A 16076-nucleotide genomic window follows, 5' to 3' on the forward strand; every position below is an offset into this window, starting at 1 on the left:
TAAAAAAATGATGAAATGAGGAGGAACCTTGTAAAAAACACTTTAATTTTTTCAAATTATTGTATAAAAAACCTAAAATATCAACTTTTTTTAAATAGAAACATAAATTAAATTACTATAAATCATTACAAAATGAAAAATTGAAGAATTAGGTTTCTTAATACTGAGAAACTTTCAGGCTTTGTTTGATTTCATAATTTTCCATCCAGGATCTAAGACACATGAAGCATCTTATAAATTTGTCGACTAACCTATTGCGGGTTTCTGTAACTGTAAGAGCAACTCTGAAAAATTGTCTTTCAACAGGAGCTGAAGATGATGGCGTTGATAAAAAAATCCTTGGCCATTTTGGCCAAATTTGGAAAAATATTTCTGAAACTACCAAAATCTACCCTCAGATTTCATAGAAATGTGAGAAAACTACTATTAAAGTCACACTGGTGAATGCTTCAGTCCCTCTGCGCTCGAGGAATTCCCTTATTCAGTCTAAGCGCGCACGAAATTGAAGAAATATATGCCGTGCGACGCGTGCATATCAAGCTCAAGTAATATCAAGTAGCTTGATATCAAGTCAAGCAAGAAATATCTAAAATCAAGTCAAGCTCAAGTATGTAATTTTCCACGAGCTTGATTTTCAAGTCAAGTAGTTGGTTAAAATGTCAAGCTTCTTGGCTTGATGAATCCCAACTTGGATATAATTTCACATGTTTATAATGGCAACACTGCATATCATTTCTTAACATTTGTTATCTCTAGGTTATGCCATTCAATAATAGATAGATACCTGCTTCAACAACGTTTAGAAATTGTTAAATTGTTTTATCTTTCCATTATTAAATAGCATAACCTACTGAACACTAATGACATTATAAATGTCAAAAAATAATACACAGTGTTGCCATTATAACCATTTTAAACTGTAGCATTCCTATTGGAACCTTTTATTATGAAGCTCTCAGATTCCATGGATCTGACGAAGTAATTCTCTCGCTTTTAATATCACAGTAAAATCGTTTCCAAGGAGCAGTGAATTTTTTCAAGATTCAAAAAACAGCCAATATTCAAATCGACCGCTGTTACGACGACGAGTATGTTTTTCCATTTTAAAATGCACGCAAGCGTCGCCGGGGGCAAAACTAACTTTAATTAGAAGTCGACTCAATTTCTCATGTTCGTCGCTCTCAGAACAGCAGGAAAAAAGATCGAATGCATTTGTTTCCACTTTAGAAACGAATCTCCTCTACGATCGATTCTTGCGTTAACATATGTTTAGAGTCCATAAAATGAGGAATTTCTCTCATTAGAACAAGATCGATATAAATTAATGCGTTTGAAGCGAGTGTCTCCGTCGATAGGAAATTACGTGACCTACATTTTCTATCGGTCTCCGAGCAAATCTGATACATCTGATGTAATTTATGGAAAAACATTCTGCGTTTTGCGATTTTCTCGATATCGAAAAAGCTGCTCTGTGAACATAATTTGCCGCTGAATAATTGGAGTACTTGATTTGAATTTATTCAATCTATTTTTTTCGTTGGTTATCGATTTGACATTCTATTTAATATACAGCTCATTTCAACGTCAATGTGAATTAGACTATCCATAAAGAAAGTTCAGATTTGTTGTTTCTAGTGAATATAATTTATTCCATATTATAATTTACATAAATGTAGAATAATTATTGTCTATTAAGCCTTTAAAACAATCTCCTGATTCTACTGTTCCTGCACAACCTAGTACGACTCAGAGTATAACTCATGAATGCGTTTGGTGAATTATCTAGATAACTGCAGTAGTACAACTCACGATATCTATCTGGTGATAAATATTACCAACATTCATATCTGCACAGAAACAATAAGGTTGTTTCTAATTTTCAATGAAGTATTCACTATTTTATAACACGCATTCAAATTCTGATTCACGAAAAAAGAAGAATTGAAGCACTGAAAGAAAAATCATTCTCGAGTATGCCTCGATTTCACAATTGAAAAAATCTAAAAAGAACAGAATCAATTATATCAATATCACATTTCAATTACTATGACTGGTGATGAATAAGGGTCGCACATAGAGTAATGAACATTGATAGAGGAAGTATAGGCAATTTTTACATGTTCCCAACATTACGTTGTCGGATTGTGATATATTTCCAAATCCACAATTTTACTAGATCATTATGAATGTATATTATATTGAATGGTATATATTCATTTGAGTGATTCTCGATTAAATATGCAAATTTGAATATTTGGAATCCTTTTCCTAATTGTCGCATTTATAGTAAGCAGAATATTTATTATTTTCTGTATCTACCTGCTGAAATCCAAGGTTTGGCAACTTTTGCTCTCCTAGTGTCATCGGTTGTTTCACGTCGTTTAGCGCGCTTGAAGTTTGTTTTCTGAATTTCTGATATATTTAGGTATTTATTTCAATATATTTTGATTAAATATAAAACTTTGATTCACTATGGGACATAAGAAGTGCGTTTTTTGTGAAGAATCTCGCGAATTGAGTGAAATATCGTATCACTGATATGTTTTCATTCAGCGCGCTTTATACCAAATTTGATAGTTCATGTTGGGGACAAGATTTGCTTACTGAAAATGACATATGCTACCTCTATCTATGTTCATTACTCTGAGAGGTCGCCAAATTGCTCCTGTTTTTTGTTGAAATTGGTTTCTGTAGAAACAAATAGATTATATTCATAATCAGAATGGGTTGTCTACTAATTAGGTTTTTATGAGAAGTTCAATAATTTCAAAGCTTCCACCAAAAATTACGTAAATAGAGCATTTACGGTAGTCTCAAAAAAAGCTATTCGACTGATTTTGTTGTCATTTATACAAAAAACATGGTTTTGCAAAGAAAACAGAATATAATAGTTTTTATTCTATTAATTATGTTGATTATGCTTTTTTACCGAAAGGAGTAAGAAGACTAGCATAACTCCCGCTTTGAAAGGTGTAAAATAGCAAATTTTACACGAGTCGTGCAAAAAATCAATTTCAACACCGTGCAAATGTCACGATTCAATGATTGACCAATTTCTCCATCTGTCAAAACCGATAGGACCATTTATCAATACTTGCCGATGTTAATGCCAACTACCGCACAAACATTTATAAGTTCAACGTAATCATAATCGCATTATGGTCTTATATGCACCAAAGTTTGAGCAGCAATAAACCGTGAACCTATAATTGCATTTCTGAATGAGGGAAAGGACTACTTTGATTAATAGCACTCTCTCGAATATGATAGGAAATGACTGCGATTGAGAACCTGTCTGTGCGAGACACCTGTGTATATCAACTTTCGATGCAAATTCAGGTAATGGCGACCTACTTTGCGCAGACTTGAGTCGGAAGCAATGGCTTGTCGTCTAATATCTACCAATGTCGCGTCGAGTTATACAAGTGTTACGACAAACGTACAAACGCCAAATAAGACTTTACGTGTTAATTGCCGAGAAGTTCAAAATTTACCTGCATTCGCAATAAATCCTGCAATTAGAGGCAATTTTCTAGTCATACATAAACAGCAGTAATTAAAAGTAAGCTTGACTTTAATGGTTTTGAGGAATTTTTCACTCGACGTCATATACTAGAAAATTACTATTTTGTAGTAGCAAAATTCTTGCGTTAGCAAAAAAAATTCATAAGTGAAAATTTTAAATAGCCAAAACAGTTATTTTTCTGCAAGCGCATTTAAATTCACTGATCAAATTTGATTCGATTGATTATTCATATACTCATGATTGACGTAATGCTGCATGTCATTACCATAGTTATCTTATCATTAGCGTTAATTAGACGTTGGTGCAAAGAGATATGACAGAATTTAATTTACTCTTTGATATTGGTGTTTGAAAAAAACACTGTTACTTTCATTAAAAAAATAAGAAGCTTTCAGCACCGTGTGAGGAGTGACTCTTTGCAACTTGAAAATTCGTAGAAAAATTTTATGTTTATGACAATTTGAACTCGAAATTTTGAAAAAATCAGTAAAAATTGTATATCTACGAGAATAGTTGTAACTCCCAAAATCTTGGTCACAGCCCCCTCAAATAATTACATTTTTTATAGATCGAGCTTCGATCTAAAACATATCGAGGTTTCGAGTCCGTATCTTTCCTCATGGAGAGTAGAGAGCCTCGAGGAAATTATCAAAATATTTTAAAAAATTTCAGTTCACAACCTTCAACTTCTGAAATAATGGACTATTTCAACCGTAAGCATTTTCGTGATCTACGTCATCGAATCAAATAATAAAATGGTATATTATTCCCATGCAGAAATTATTCCTAGAAATGTCAGAATAGTTATTTATAATACAAGTGCAGAAGGCATTGATATTCTTGCACGAGTTCAAAATTCAAAAACGAGCCACGAAGTGGCGAGTTTTTGAATGAACGAGTGGTAGAATGAGCCTTCTGTACGAGTATTATACATTATTTTCTCTAATTCATTGCATTTTTATTGAAATCAATGATATATTTCCATAAATATCATTCAGTGATTTTTGCATTGAAAAATATTAGTTGGCAGAACTGATTTCTTTAAGGCAAATTGATGAATTGACAGATAAAGCCGTGGCGGAAAGTTCGGAGTACCAACATATAATAATAAAATATAACCATGAGAACTGTGCGTTTCTGATATATTCTCGCACGATTTTATTCTACAAGATGTGGAAGAATGAACGGAATAACCACAGAATTAGAGAAAAATTGTTGAATCTTAAAATTTTCTGACAAGTTCGAAATTTGGCTTGTTGGGGATAGTTGATCTTTGTATTTGAAATATTCTTCGAGATGGAAGTGTTAGAATATTACTTCATCCGAACAGATTACGAGAGAGACAACCAACCCTACACTTGATAGTATTATGTCAGGTCGTACGGTGGCGCTACGAGTCTGCGCGTGGCGAGGCCATCGAGGGCCATCGAGAGAGAAAACAAGAATAGATCTTCGATGATCGAGAGCGAACGTCAACGACATAACCTGAGTGTTTTGAAGTCTCTTCTGTTCTGCCTTATGAGCTATACTTGTATAGAGATAGAGTTTAGACTTACTAGAGTTGTCTTGAGAATAAACGATTATTATCATCATCTGTGTATTAGTGAATACTCTGTATTTATATAACCCAAATATATATAATCCAATAGGTTATAGGCTCAGTGCACGCTTTAAACTGCGCAACAAGGTAAACTTCTGAAAATATGTTGTGTAAACAACAAGAAAAACATTGAGGTAAGTTGAATTTCAACTTAATTATGAGGCTAGAGATATTTTAGTTAGTTCAGTGAATGGAAATGATTTATTTCATATTCATTCCTGAAATAGAGAATTCCTGTTATACAGTATATACTATATTTGGTTAATGTGTTTACCTATCTATTAGACAAGGAATCAACTTTGATTCTTAACGGTTATTGACAGTTGATGTTTAGAGAAACGAGATATTTTGCTATACACATGTTTTATAGATTTAGATGATTAAGATTCAGTTTAGAGAAACGAGATATTTTGCTATACACATGTTTTATAGATTTAGATGATTAAGATTCAGTTTAGAGAAACGAGATATTTTGCTATACACATGTTTTATAGATTTAGATGATTAAGATTCAGATTAGAGAAACGAGATATTTTGCTATACACAAGTTTTATAGATTTAAATGAGAGATCCAGATTTGAGAAATGAGATATTTTAATATACACATGTTTTATAGATTTAGATTATGCAGATGTAGATTTTGCATACTCATTGTATCAAATTGATTTAGATGTTTGTAAATTTAGAGATTTCACATTCATCATTTGAGAAAGTAATATTATGTGAATTTAGAGTATTTTTCAGAGTCATAATTTGAGAGATGTACATACATCATTCGAGAGGTTTACATGAGGAAATTTTATAGTGTTTATTGAAACCTTTCAGAGCCTGAGATTATGTAAACTTTAGAAATTGTGCTAACATACTTTCTGTTTTAGACTGGATAATTTTATAGAATTTACATACCACACCTAGAGAATTGGAGCATGTAGATTTGAAGATTCTACATACATTGCTTGGAGCATGTAAAATTGGATGTTTCACATTCCATAAACATAATCCAGAGATTGAGATATTTTGAGACTATATATATTGATGAAAAATTTGGGGAATTATTTATTTCACTAAACTACAAAAACTGCAGTATGGTAAGATTAGTGATAACTATTATTTCAGGGCTTCTTTCATACAATGCTTGCTGTGCTGTGTTGTTTGTTTGTAAGCTAGGGATATTATAGGATTCAAGTATTCATCCCGTATTTGTAAAATGGCCATACCTAACTCAACAGGTTTTCATTGCAGTGCGTGATACCGCTTTTGTAGTAAGGTTTACAAATATGAGGTGGTGATATTTGAAAACTTGATAATTCCGTTTCGAATTGTATCAGATTGCTGTGCGTCTGAGGCAATTCAGAAGCACGAAACAAAATTTTATATCTTATACCTGGTAGTAGATGGACTAAGAGAGCATATAATGCACAAAAATCTTAGAATACATAATATAAATATTTTGTTTCATAAATCCTGAAATAGATGGTAACCAAAGGAAATCAAGGAAAACCATTGGTGGATTATCATAGCGATTCCACCATTTCCGTAAGTGCAGAAGATATAGGTTTCATGCATTACGAGGAAAGAGAGAATTGTCAGAACAAATGTAAGTCTTTCATGCAATTAATAATTGCCCATTTCCTTGATTTAAGCTGACTAGAGCATTATCAACGAGTGATACGATGAGACTAGATGAGAGATGATGCTAGAGAAATTTTAGAAGTCATTACACAAAACCCCTTTTGAGATATTAGAGATTTAGAGATTTGAGAGAGTAGAAATTGTCGACAATAGAGTAGAGTAGAGTAGAGAATATTAGAGATTAGAGTGCGAGAAAACCCAGGTATATAAAAATTTATTCATGTTACAGTGGTAATTAGAGTGATGAGAATATTTTCGAGATTAAATCTTAGAGATTTAAGAGTTTGAGAAAACCCAGCTGTATTTAATAAAAATTAATTCATTTCACAGAGGTGATTAGAATTGAGAGAATAATTTTTGGGGTTAAAATTCTAGAGTACTAGAAAACCCAGGTATTTAAAATTAATCTATGTTGCAGAGCAGAATTCAAATTTTAAGATCTGGATGGACAGTCTATGATCAGAGCTTTTTGACAAACGATTTGTTGGACGTCATAGAGCCAAGTACGAGTAACCAAACTTTTTCAGAGGCTAACAAATCCAAGAGAAGTAATTGAGTATGAGATATTATCATAAACATAATTGAGGAGAATTACTTGAAAGAAAACTTTCAATATCCTAAGACCCTGTTGAAGTAAGTAAAGGTTTGAGGTTCTCCAGGAAGTACAAGTCAAATGCGACACACACAATTCAGGTAAGAGCTCACTCGTACTCCATTAAAATGGAGAAACACGAATCGGTCGATGATTTCTGTGAAAGATTCGACTCGATAGTATGAGAGTATGAAGCTTTCGAGGTGTGATTGAGCTAACTGCTCAAAAAGATAAGACCTGCACTTTATCAGACTGCATTACCAGTCATATACGAGATGCAGATCTGACCAGGAGACAGACCCCAAACCAAGAAGGTAATTTAGACGAGATCAGAGAGATTAGAGGTTGAGAAGAGGTCTGAAATTGAAGAGGAGATTCCAAAAGTTCAACGGGTACTTGAATTAAAATGCTTCCGTTGTAACAAAGAGAGACACTGGTCAACTGATTGCAATTTGAGGCAACAGAGTAAGTAAGTGATTCTGCTTCGATTGTGGGACAATCAAGTAAGAGGATTGCATTAACAATGGTGGCACGAACGAAACGTTAAATTTAAAGGATCGAGTAGAGGTAGGTTGAACAAGCCAAGTTTCAACACTAAGAACGAAGCCACGTAGACCAGAGAAGAATGAGAGAGAGTAAGAGATTCAACAAAGAGGGTCGCTCCAAGGCAAGAAGGGTTGAAAGTATAAAGCATAGAGAAACTAAAACAGGTAAACTTGATCCAATCATTAACTTCTTTGCAGATTCTGTAGCAACAGACCATATCGTAAATGATTGTCTGACTTGAGAAACTTTGAGAGATGTCAAAATATGAGTATAGAGAGCGAATAAAACGAGATAGCAGTCATTGTAATCGATAGTAAGGGTGAGTTAATCTTATATTCAGATTCTAGAAATGAGAATACTAAGAAATTGCAAAACGTTTTTGCAGAGAAAGAGATTTCTGAGAATTTACTTCCCTTACGTAAACTCGCAGACTCTGGGTTCAATATTTACTTAGATGTCCAAGTCCTAAGAGTTTACAATAAGATTAATAATGAATTTGTTTTAGAGAACAGGTCCTAAGAGTTAATAATGAGGTTAATAATGAAATTGCTTTAGAGGACAATTCCAAATCCTAAGAGTTTACAATAAGAGTAATAATGAATTTGTTTTAGAGAACAGGTCCTAAGAGTTTATAATGAGGTTAATAATGAAATTGCTTTAGAGGACAATTCCAAATCCTAAGTGTTTACAATAAGATTAATCATGAGATTGTTTTAGAGAGTCGAGCAACGATAAACGAAGAAGATGAGATAAGCTTGCAATCGCAGACACATTCCAATAACGAGTTATTAGGTTCGGAGGGAGAACCAGAATCTGCGATTGGGAGGGAGAAGCAATATAATCTCATCGTTTCAACTAAAGAGAAAGTTCTACAAATTTTAACTGACAAAACACATGAAACACAATCTGAGCAACAAGAAAAATTGGGATTGCAGTCATATCAGTAGAGAGGTAATTTAGATCGATAACTTGGAATCACTGCAAAACATGAACGTGAAGTATGTATCATATCGACAATGGAAAAATTACATTTTAAAGAGACAGAATGAGAGCTGAGAAACAACCAGTTGACACACACTGACACGATGGGACTTATTAAACCACCATCTCATCCAGGTCAGTAAAGATTCATTAATGTCTACATAGAAGACTATTGGAGACTTGCTAAAGCATATCCATTAAAACAGAAGATGAGTTGGCTGAAGCATTAAAGAAATTCTTAATATCAACAAGAAACTTGTTGGAGAAAAATGAGAAGGTATATTATATCAGGTCAGATTAAGGTACAGATTTACAAAAAGGAAATTCCCAGAAGTACTGAGTAGAGAAAATATAGAGAATGAGAGAGCGGAGAGGTTTAACTTGACGATCCAAAAGAAGGTTCGTACATACATTTTTGATTCCAGACTACCTAAGAGTATGTGGGAGATTGGTATTGATGCATCTATAGATGTGTACAACAGAACACACAAGTCTATCAGATATCAAACACCGTTGACAAAGTTTGCACCAAATGCAAAATGCCACTTTGATCAAATTGAGAGATTTTGGATGTATTGGAAGTATTTGTAAGTATTATTATGTATTGCGATGTTCGCATACATTAAGATTCCAAAACCCAGCTTGAAATTTGGATAATGTGCCCTGAAAGCTGTCCTAGTGGGTTATACCGCTACAGGATACTTGACGTGGCATTCAAGCTCGAGCTACATGTGAGATTTAACAAGAAACTTGCCTACAAAGATGTTTATAGAAATAAACAACTTGATGACACTAAAGAAAAATTACAGACCCAGGAAAACATAATCGACTGGGATTGGATGAAAAACTCGAAAGAGCCAAAATAAGGGAACTGCCGATCAAAAGGCCAATACCCTGCTACACTTGAAGAAAATCGTAAAGGACGTAAGCTATGCAAGGTTTCTTAATTACTCAGAGAATAATATTTTAGAAATTGGGCTGAACGACCTCGGTCGATTGCCTCTGGATAATTAATTATCAATAAAGATCAGCTATTAATATTATTATTTTAGGTAAATATGAGAAAACCAATAGAGAAGAAGATATGAGGTTTTGTCTTATCTCTTCATTAAATCGAGAACCGATTAAATTCGAGGAAGCTAAAAATTCTAGAGAAGGCCACTTATGGAAGAAAGCTATAAAAAGAAGAAATTGATTCCATGATACAAAATAAGGTTTGGATTTTGGTAGATAAAAGGAATCTTCAAATATCTGGAAAACGGGCAAACATTATAGACTCGAAATGGTATTCGAGAGAAAATTAGAGGCAAATGGTCTTATACGATACAAAGTAAGATTAGTCATACGAGGCTTTAAGGTCAAAAATATCTATGACATTAGACTTCCTGTAATTAGAGCTACATTTGCAATAATAAATAAATATGATTTACATGCTTGTCAATCAGAAGAAAAAAAAAAACCTGCCTTTTTAAATGGCACTATAGAGGGGTTCTATATGGAGATTCTTGATGGAGTAGACATTGACAATGAGATCAAACGATCTTATGTATATAAACTCCAGAAAGCCCTATATGGACTGAAGATAAGTCCAAAGAGATGTAATAAGAGATTCACTGAAGAGATCTAGAAACTTGGTTCAGAGAATGATATACATGGACCTTGTTTACATACTTAGAGGAGAAATGATATAAATATAAAGAGAAACCGAGAAGAGAGGTATATAAATCAATCAATCAAATTATACCATGAATATATTAGATAGATTAAATATGAATGACTGCAATGCTCAAAATACTCCTATGGTAACCAGACAGATTAAAAATAGGATTAAGAGAAATCAATCGGAGAATCTACAAGATGACTCAGATAAACTAGAGATGAAAAGAGTTCCGTATAGTGATGAGAAGAGTTCCTTATAGAGATGAAAAGAGTTCCTTATTGAGAAGCGATCGGTAGCTTAATGTATCCATCAAATGGTAGACACTACGTTTGCTGTTAACTATTTAACAAGAAAACAAATGAAGCCGACCGAAGCTGATTGGAAAGGTGTAAAGAGAATCTTCAAGTATTTGAAAGGTACTGTGTATTTAAGACTTAAATTCACCGCTCAAACTTAATACTTAGAGGCATTTACCGATGCAACATTTAGAGACCATACCGACTTGTCATCAACTGAAAGGTATGTTATTAAATTGTTTGAAGATGTAATAGCTTGGAGAAGCCATAATCAAACCTATGTCACATTGTCCACTTGTAGAGCCGAATACCTAACCATGAATAATGCCTATCAAGAATTAATAATTCTTGACAAGGTACTTAGATTTGTGATAGGAAAACTGATGTTTCCTACAACAGTCTGGTGTGATAAAAATTCCGCTGGAGACTGCACCAAGAAAGATGGTAGTCCCAAACTAAAAGTATTTGATGATCATTTAGAGGTAATAAATGACGACCTACTACATAGAGAGAAATCTGGACTTAGAAGACATATGGCTGAAACACATGGTGATTTCGTAAAACAATGTGTTGAAGTAAAGAGAATCACAGTGAGATGGATTCCAACCAAGGAGAATGTGGATGACTTAATGATAAAACCTTTACCATCAGACGGTCATAAGAGATTAACTCAAAATCTAATGATTTAATACTAACTCATTGAATTTTTGTTTTCAGAGTATTTCTAGGGACTAGAGTATAAACTAATTGAGTTCTGTTTATAGATTAGACTTGGAGTGGAGAATGCTGGTTGTAGTTCGACGATGAAGGGAGGGAGTGTTAGAATATTACTTCATCCGAACAGATTACGAGAGAGACAACCAACCCTACACTTGATAGTATTATGTCAGGTCGTACGGTGGCGCTACGAGTCTGCGCGTGGCGAGGCCATCGAGGGCCATCGAGAGAGAAAACAAGAATAGATCTTCGATGATCGAGAGCGAACGTCAACGACATAACCTGAGTGTTTTGAAGTCTCTTCTGTTCTGCCTTATGAGCTATACTTGTATAGAGATAGAGTTTAGACTTACTAGAGTTGTCTTGAGAATAAACGATTATTATCATCATCTGTGTATTAGTGAATACTCTGTATTTATATAACCCAAATATATATAATCCAATAGGAAGAAAATAGAAAACCATTGCGTGAAATATACAGTGTTTTCACTTTTCCTAGTATCATAATTATAAGTTGCGACTTATTGGGCTAAGGATCATTTGAATATCGAAGTCAGTTGAACACCCGAAGGTAAGCAATTCGATACAGAAAAAAATCGACTTTTACAATGAGCAAAGGCTTGAGGTCATCCGCTTTCTAATCGCCAACAACAACAACAAGCAACAACCGTAAGAAAATAAGACGAAGATGTATCCGCACATCTATTGAAGCATCGGAGTCCATTCCATCATCCATTCATAAAATCGGGTTAATGCACCATACCTACACCGGCGAATTTAAATGCTCAAATGTTGTACAGGTTTTGATATAAATCAAGACGGCGTGGCCGCCGGCTTTAGGCCGCTATTTTGACACCACGTGACCCGCTTTATCGAGGCATTTTCTTCTTCCGATTGGAAATTAATTTATTCATATGATGGTCGAAAGATCGATTCGAGATTTCGTTTTTTTTTCTTCAACGATGGTACACTTTCGGTTTTTCGACAAAGGTGGCCGATGTTTTTTAGCGTATATATACGCGTCCAGTGGTGAAAGTGATTTAAAAGCAAAACGGTTATGTTTATTGCATGCATAAAACGAAATAGTGATGGTCGATTATGATGAAATTATTCTGAATTGTTGTTAACGTGTGTTTTCTACGAGATGTGTCTTTCGCAATTTATAGAGATTTTAATGTTCCGCCTCATGCCATCGGAGATCTTATCTGAGGAAATTTTCAACGTATCCGAAAACGTATAAATTATTATTAAACTACATTTATTCCCACAAAGCTTTTATAACCCCATCTTTCATTCGAATCCATTAAGTCTCCTCCATAATTCATCACAGTATTTCAATTATCCTATAAAATTCAACTTAGATATCGAGATGGAGTGCCCTGAGCAATGTAGACACACACCATTTGATAACTATTCAATTTTTGACAATAACTCGCCTATTTCATATTAATTATAAGCAATTGATAAATTATTCACTCAACTCAAACTCAATACGTCTTTAAACCAGAGGAATCAAACATAAAAGTATGCAAACTCTCCAAAACAAACCATACTCTCAATACAAAAATAAATGAATCAAATAGAATTAATAAAAAACTCTGCAGATCCCTGAATATTGAAAAAGACAAAAAATATTAGGTGTACAACTTTGCTTCCACTGTTCGAAATGAATAGATCATAGATGTCATACAATAAGCTAAGGTATTTGTAAACATAACGCTATCGAAATATTAGTCGATTTGTGTCTGCATCATAAAGTTATTCTCGATCAAACATGTCAGCTTACGAGCCAAATTCTAGTCATTTGCTGGAGGTAATTTTCTGCTTTAATTCGAAGAAATCTGCAGCTGAGGCTCATCAAATGCTCTCAAATAGCTATAGTGAGACCGCTTTTAGTGAAAGAATGTGCCGAGAGTGGTTTCAACGCTTCAAGAACGGTGATTTTGACGTCGAAGACCAGCATGGCGGGGGAAGAGAGAAGATTTTCGAAGATGCAGAATTGGAGGCATTACTTGATCAAGACTCGTGTCAAACACAACAAGAATTTGCAGGATCATTGGGAGTGACGCAACAAGCCATTTCAAAACGCCTGAAAGTCATGGGAATGATTCAGAAACAAGGAAATTTGGTGCCGTACGAGTTGAAGCCGAGAGATGTTGAACGGCGTTTGTTTGCATGTGAACAGCTGCTTGTAAGGCAAAGACGGAAGGGATTTCTGCAGCGCATTGTGACTGGCGACGAAAAATTGGTACATTACGATAATCCCAAGGGCAGAAAAACATGGGGGCATCCTAGCTATGCTTCCACGTCGACGGTCGGACCGAATATTCACGGTTCATCATACTTGATAGGACCAGCTCATTGTAGTGTATTATGAGTTGTTAAAACCGACTGAAATGATCACAGGCGATGGTTATCGAACGTAATTAATACGTTTGAGCCGAGTATTGAAATGTATGAAATGTATTACCAGTTTTTTATAATAATGCCTCAAATTTTGTAAAAAACTGCGGAAGCAAAGTTGTACACCTATGTATCATAACTTATGATTACGTGAATTCACTGAGAATATTGGAAACGCAAAAAACGTGGAATGAGTCAGTCTATCTTCAGATAGTAAAGTACTCTCGCATGAAATTATTCCTCATGCTGAGAATATCGCATATTCCCTCCATTCCGAGCATTCTAGTCGAAAAGAATCAATTAGGTAAAATACTGTTGGAATTTATTATCTCGATTTTGTTATTTATCGATGACAAAACGAGTGAGATGCTCTGCTCTAGCGCAGTACCGAAGAAAGTTGTAAGATATCCACACATACGTGGGTCTCAAACAAGTTTTCAGAACAAAACCGAATCGACATCGATAGTAATTTATAAGAGAAAGTTCAAAGCGATTTCTTCATTACATATCTCGCCTGTATTTTTTTGAAAATTGAAATTTCCTCGGTTTTTCAACTGGAGTTATCTTGGCAGTTGCAAGTTATTCCGACGTTTCTCCGACAAAGTTATCTCTATCTCTGAATCGAGTTTTTGCGTCATATAAAACGCATAATGTTGGCCGATAACCTGGATCTAAGACTTGGGATCGAAGAAAAATGACTTTATGAAGTGAAACCGTGATTACTTAATGTCAACATATCTACTGAAGTTTTTGCATGTACTGGAATTGAGAGTAATTTCGATGGCATTTGAAGTTATTGAGATCGCCTAGATGTCAATCGCATTTTTATAAAACACTCCAGATTGGCAACTAAGGTGCAGGTGATATGTTTTATAATACCAGGAATTGCACTGAACCAATAAAAATGTCTGCTTCATATGATTATCTTCCATAGATGGGTTGCTTGCAAATTTCTTCACCATATTTCAAAGAAATAGAGTAACAACAACAATAAAGAATTCCAGAAATACGTTAATGTTACCTCAAAATATTTTTGAGGTCGTTCAATCAAACTTGAATAAATACCTTTTGAATAAGTGTAAAAAGATTGAGTCTTTCAATTCCCACAAAATATGTACTCTATCTTCACATCATTATGTCACACCATTCATGTGTAAACTGTCAGACTGACAACCAATTCAAATATACTACTTTGAATATTCTATGTTCACCATTCGTCAAAACAACGTCTCTTTCATTCAGAAGAATGATTATTTATAATAAAAGTGCAGAAAGCATTTATTTTCTTCCACGATTTCAAAATTCAAAAACTAGCCACAAAGTGGCGAGTTTATCATTTAGTGATATATGCATTGAAGAATTTGGTTCGTTGGTTGGCAAAACAGTTTTCTGTATCACAAATCTGACAGATAATGACAATAAAACAAGTGATGATTTCAATAAAAACCTTTTTTCTTCGTTGATTTTGAAATATGAACTTCCTCAAGTGGATATAACCGCATGTCAAAGTGATACGTCCTTGTTAGGACGCATTATTCTCAAACTTCCTGTTTGCTGTGTTGTGACCAATCGCCAGACACTAATTTTCGAATCGAACCTAACTCAGCCGACCACAGAGTCAGGATACCGCAAAGAATTCTTGTAATAATTGAGCTGATACTATGCCCGAGTGCATATAAATATCCTCATATGACAATTTTATAACTGGTAGTAATAGAATTCGACACATGTATTTGATAAATTCTCTACTAGCATGTGAAACAGTCGTTATTTATAGAAAATCTTTCAGAAAGCGACAATAAATTTCATTATTTTATTATGAAGAAGTATCAAACTAGTCTCTGGCTCTTTTTGCCATAATAAAGTCCAGATTGAAGCTGCGTTTTATTTACAGCTAGTCGATGACTAGAATTAGACTCACCTCAAGGGTACATAACCATACGTGTTTCAACGTCCTGCCTGCAATATATTCGCTTTTTATGGGTAGTTCTATGTGAAACATGGATTTCATCATCATCATTACTTTTACTATGCTGATTTGTATATAATGAACGGGCTCATCATCATTTCCGAGAAGTTTCTAAAATATTTCTTCGTGTTTTGTAATTGTAATTTACGAAAAA

General features: G+C 34.2%; 1 protein-coding gene and 1 long non-coding RNA gene across 3 annotated transcripts in view; one reads left to right on the forward strand and one right to left on the reverse strand.

Annotated features, from left to right (window-relative positions):
- The window catches only part of LOC123685129 (protein dachsous), a 332634-nt gene that overhangs the window by 280444 nt on the left and 36114 nt on the right, over positions 1-16076 (reverse strand). The window lies entirely within an intron of this gene.
- Positions 9564-10218, forward strand: LOC123685132. Its single transcript, XR_006748262.1, has 2 exons — positions 9564-9801; positions 9930-10218. It is a non-coding gene; the product is annotated as an uncharacterized LOC123685132 (long non-coding RNA).

The sequence above is a fragment of the Harmonia axyridis genome, chromosome 7, assembly GCF_914767665.1.
Source record: "Harmonia axyridis chromosome 7, icHarAxyr1.1, whole genome shotgun sequence".
In the NCBI taxonomy this organism is placed as follows: domain Eukaryota; kingdom Metazoa; phylum Arthropoda; class Insecta; order Coleoptera; family Coccinellidae; genus Harmonia; species Harmonia axyridis.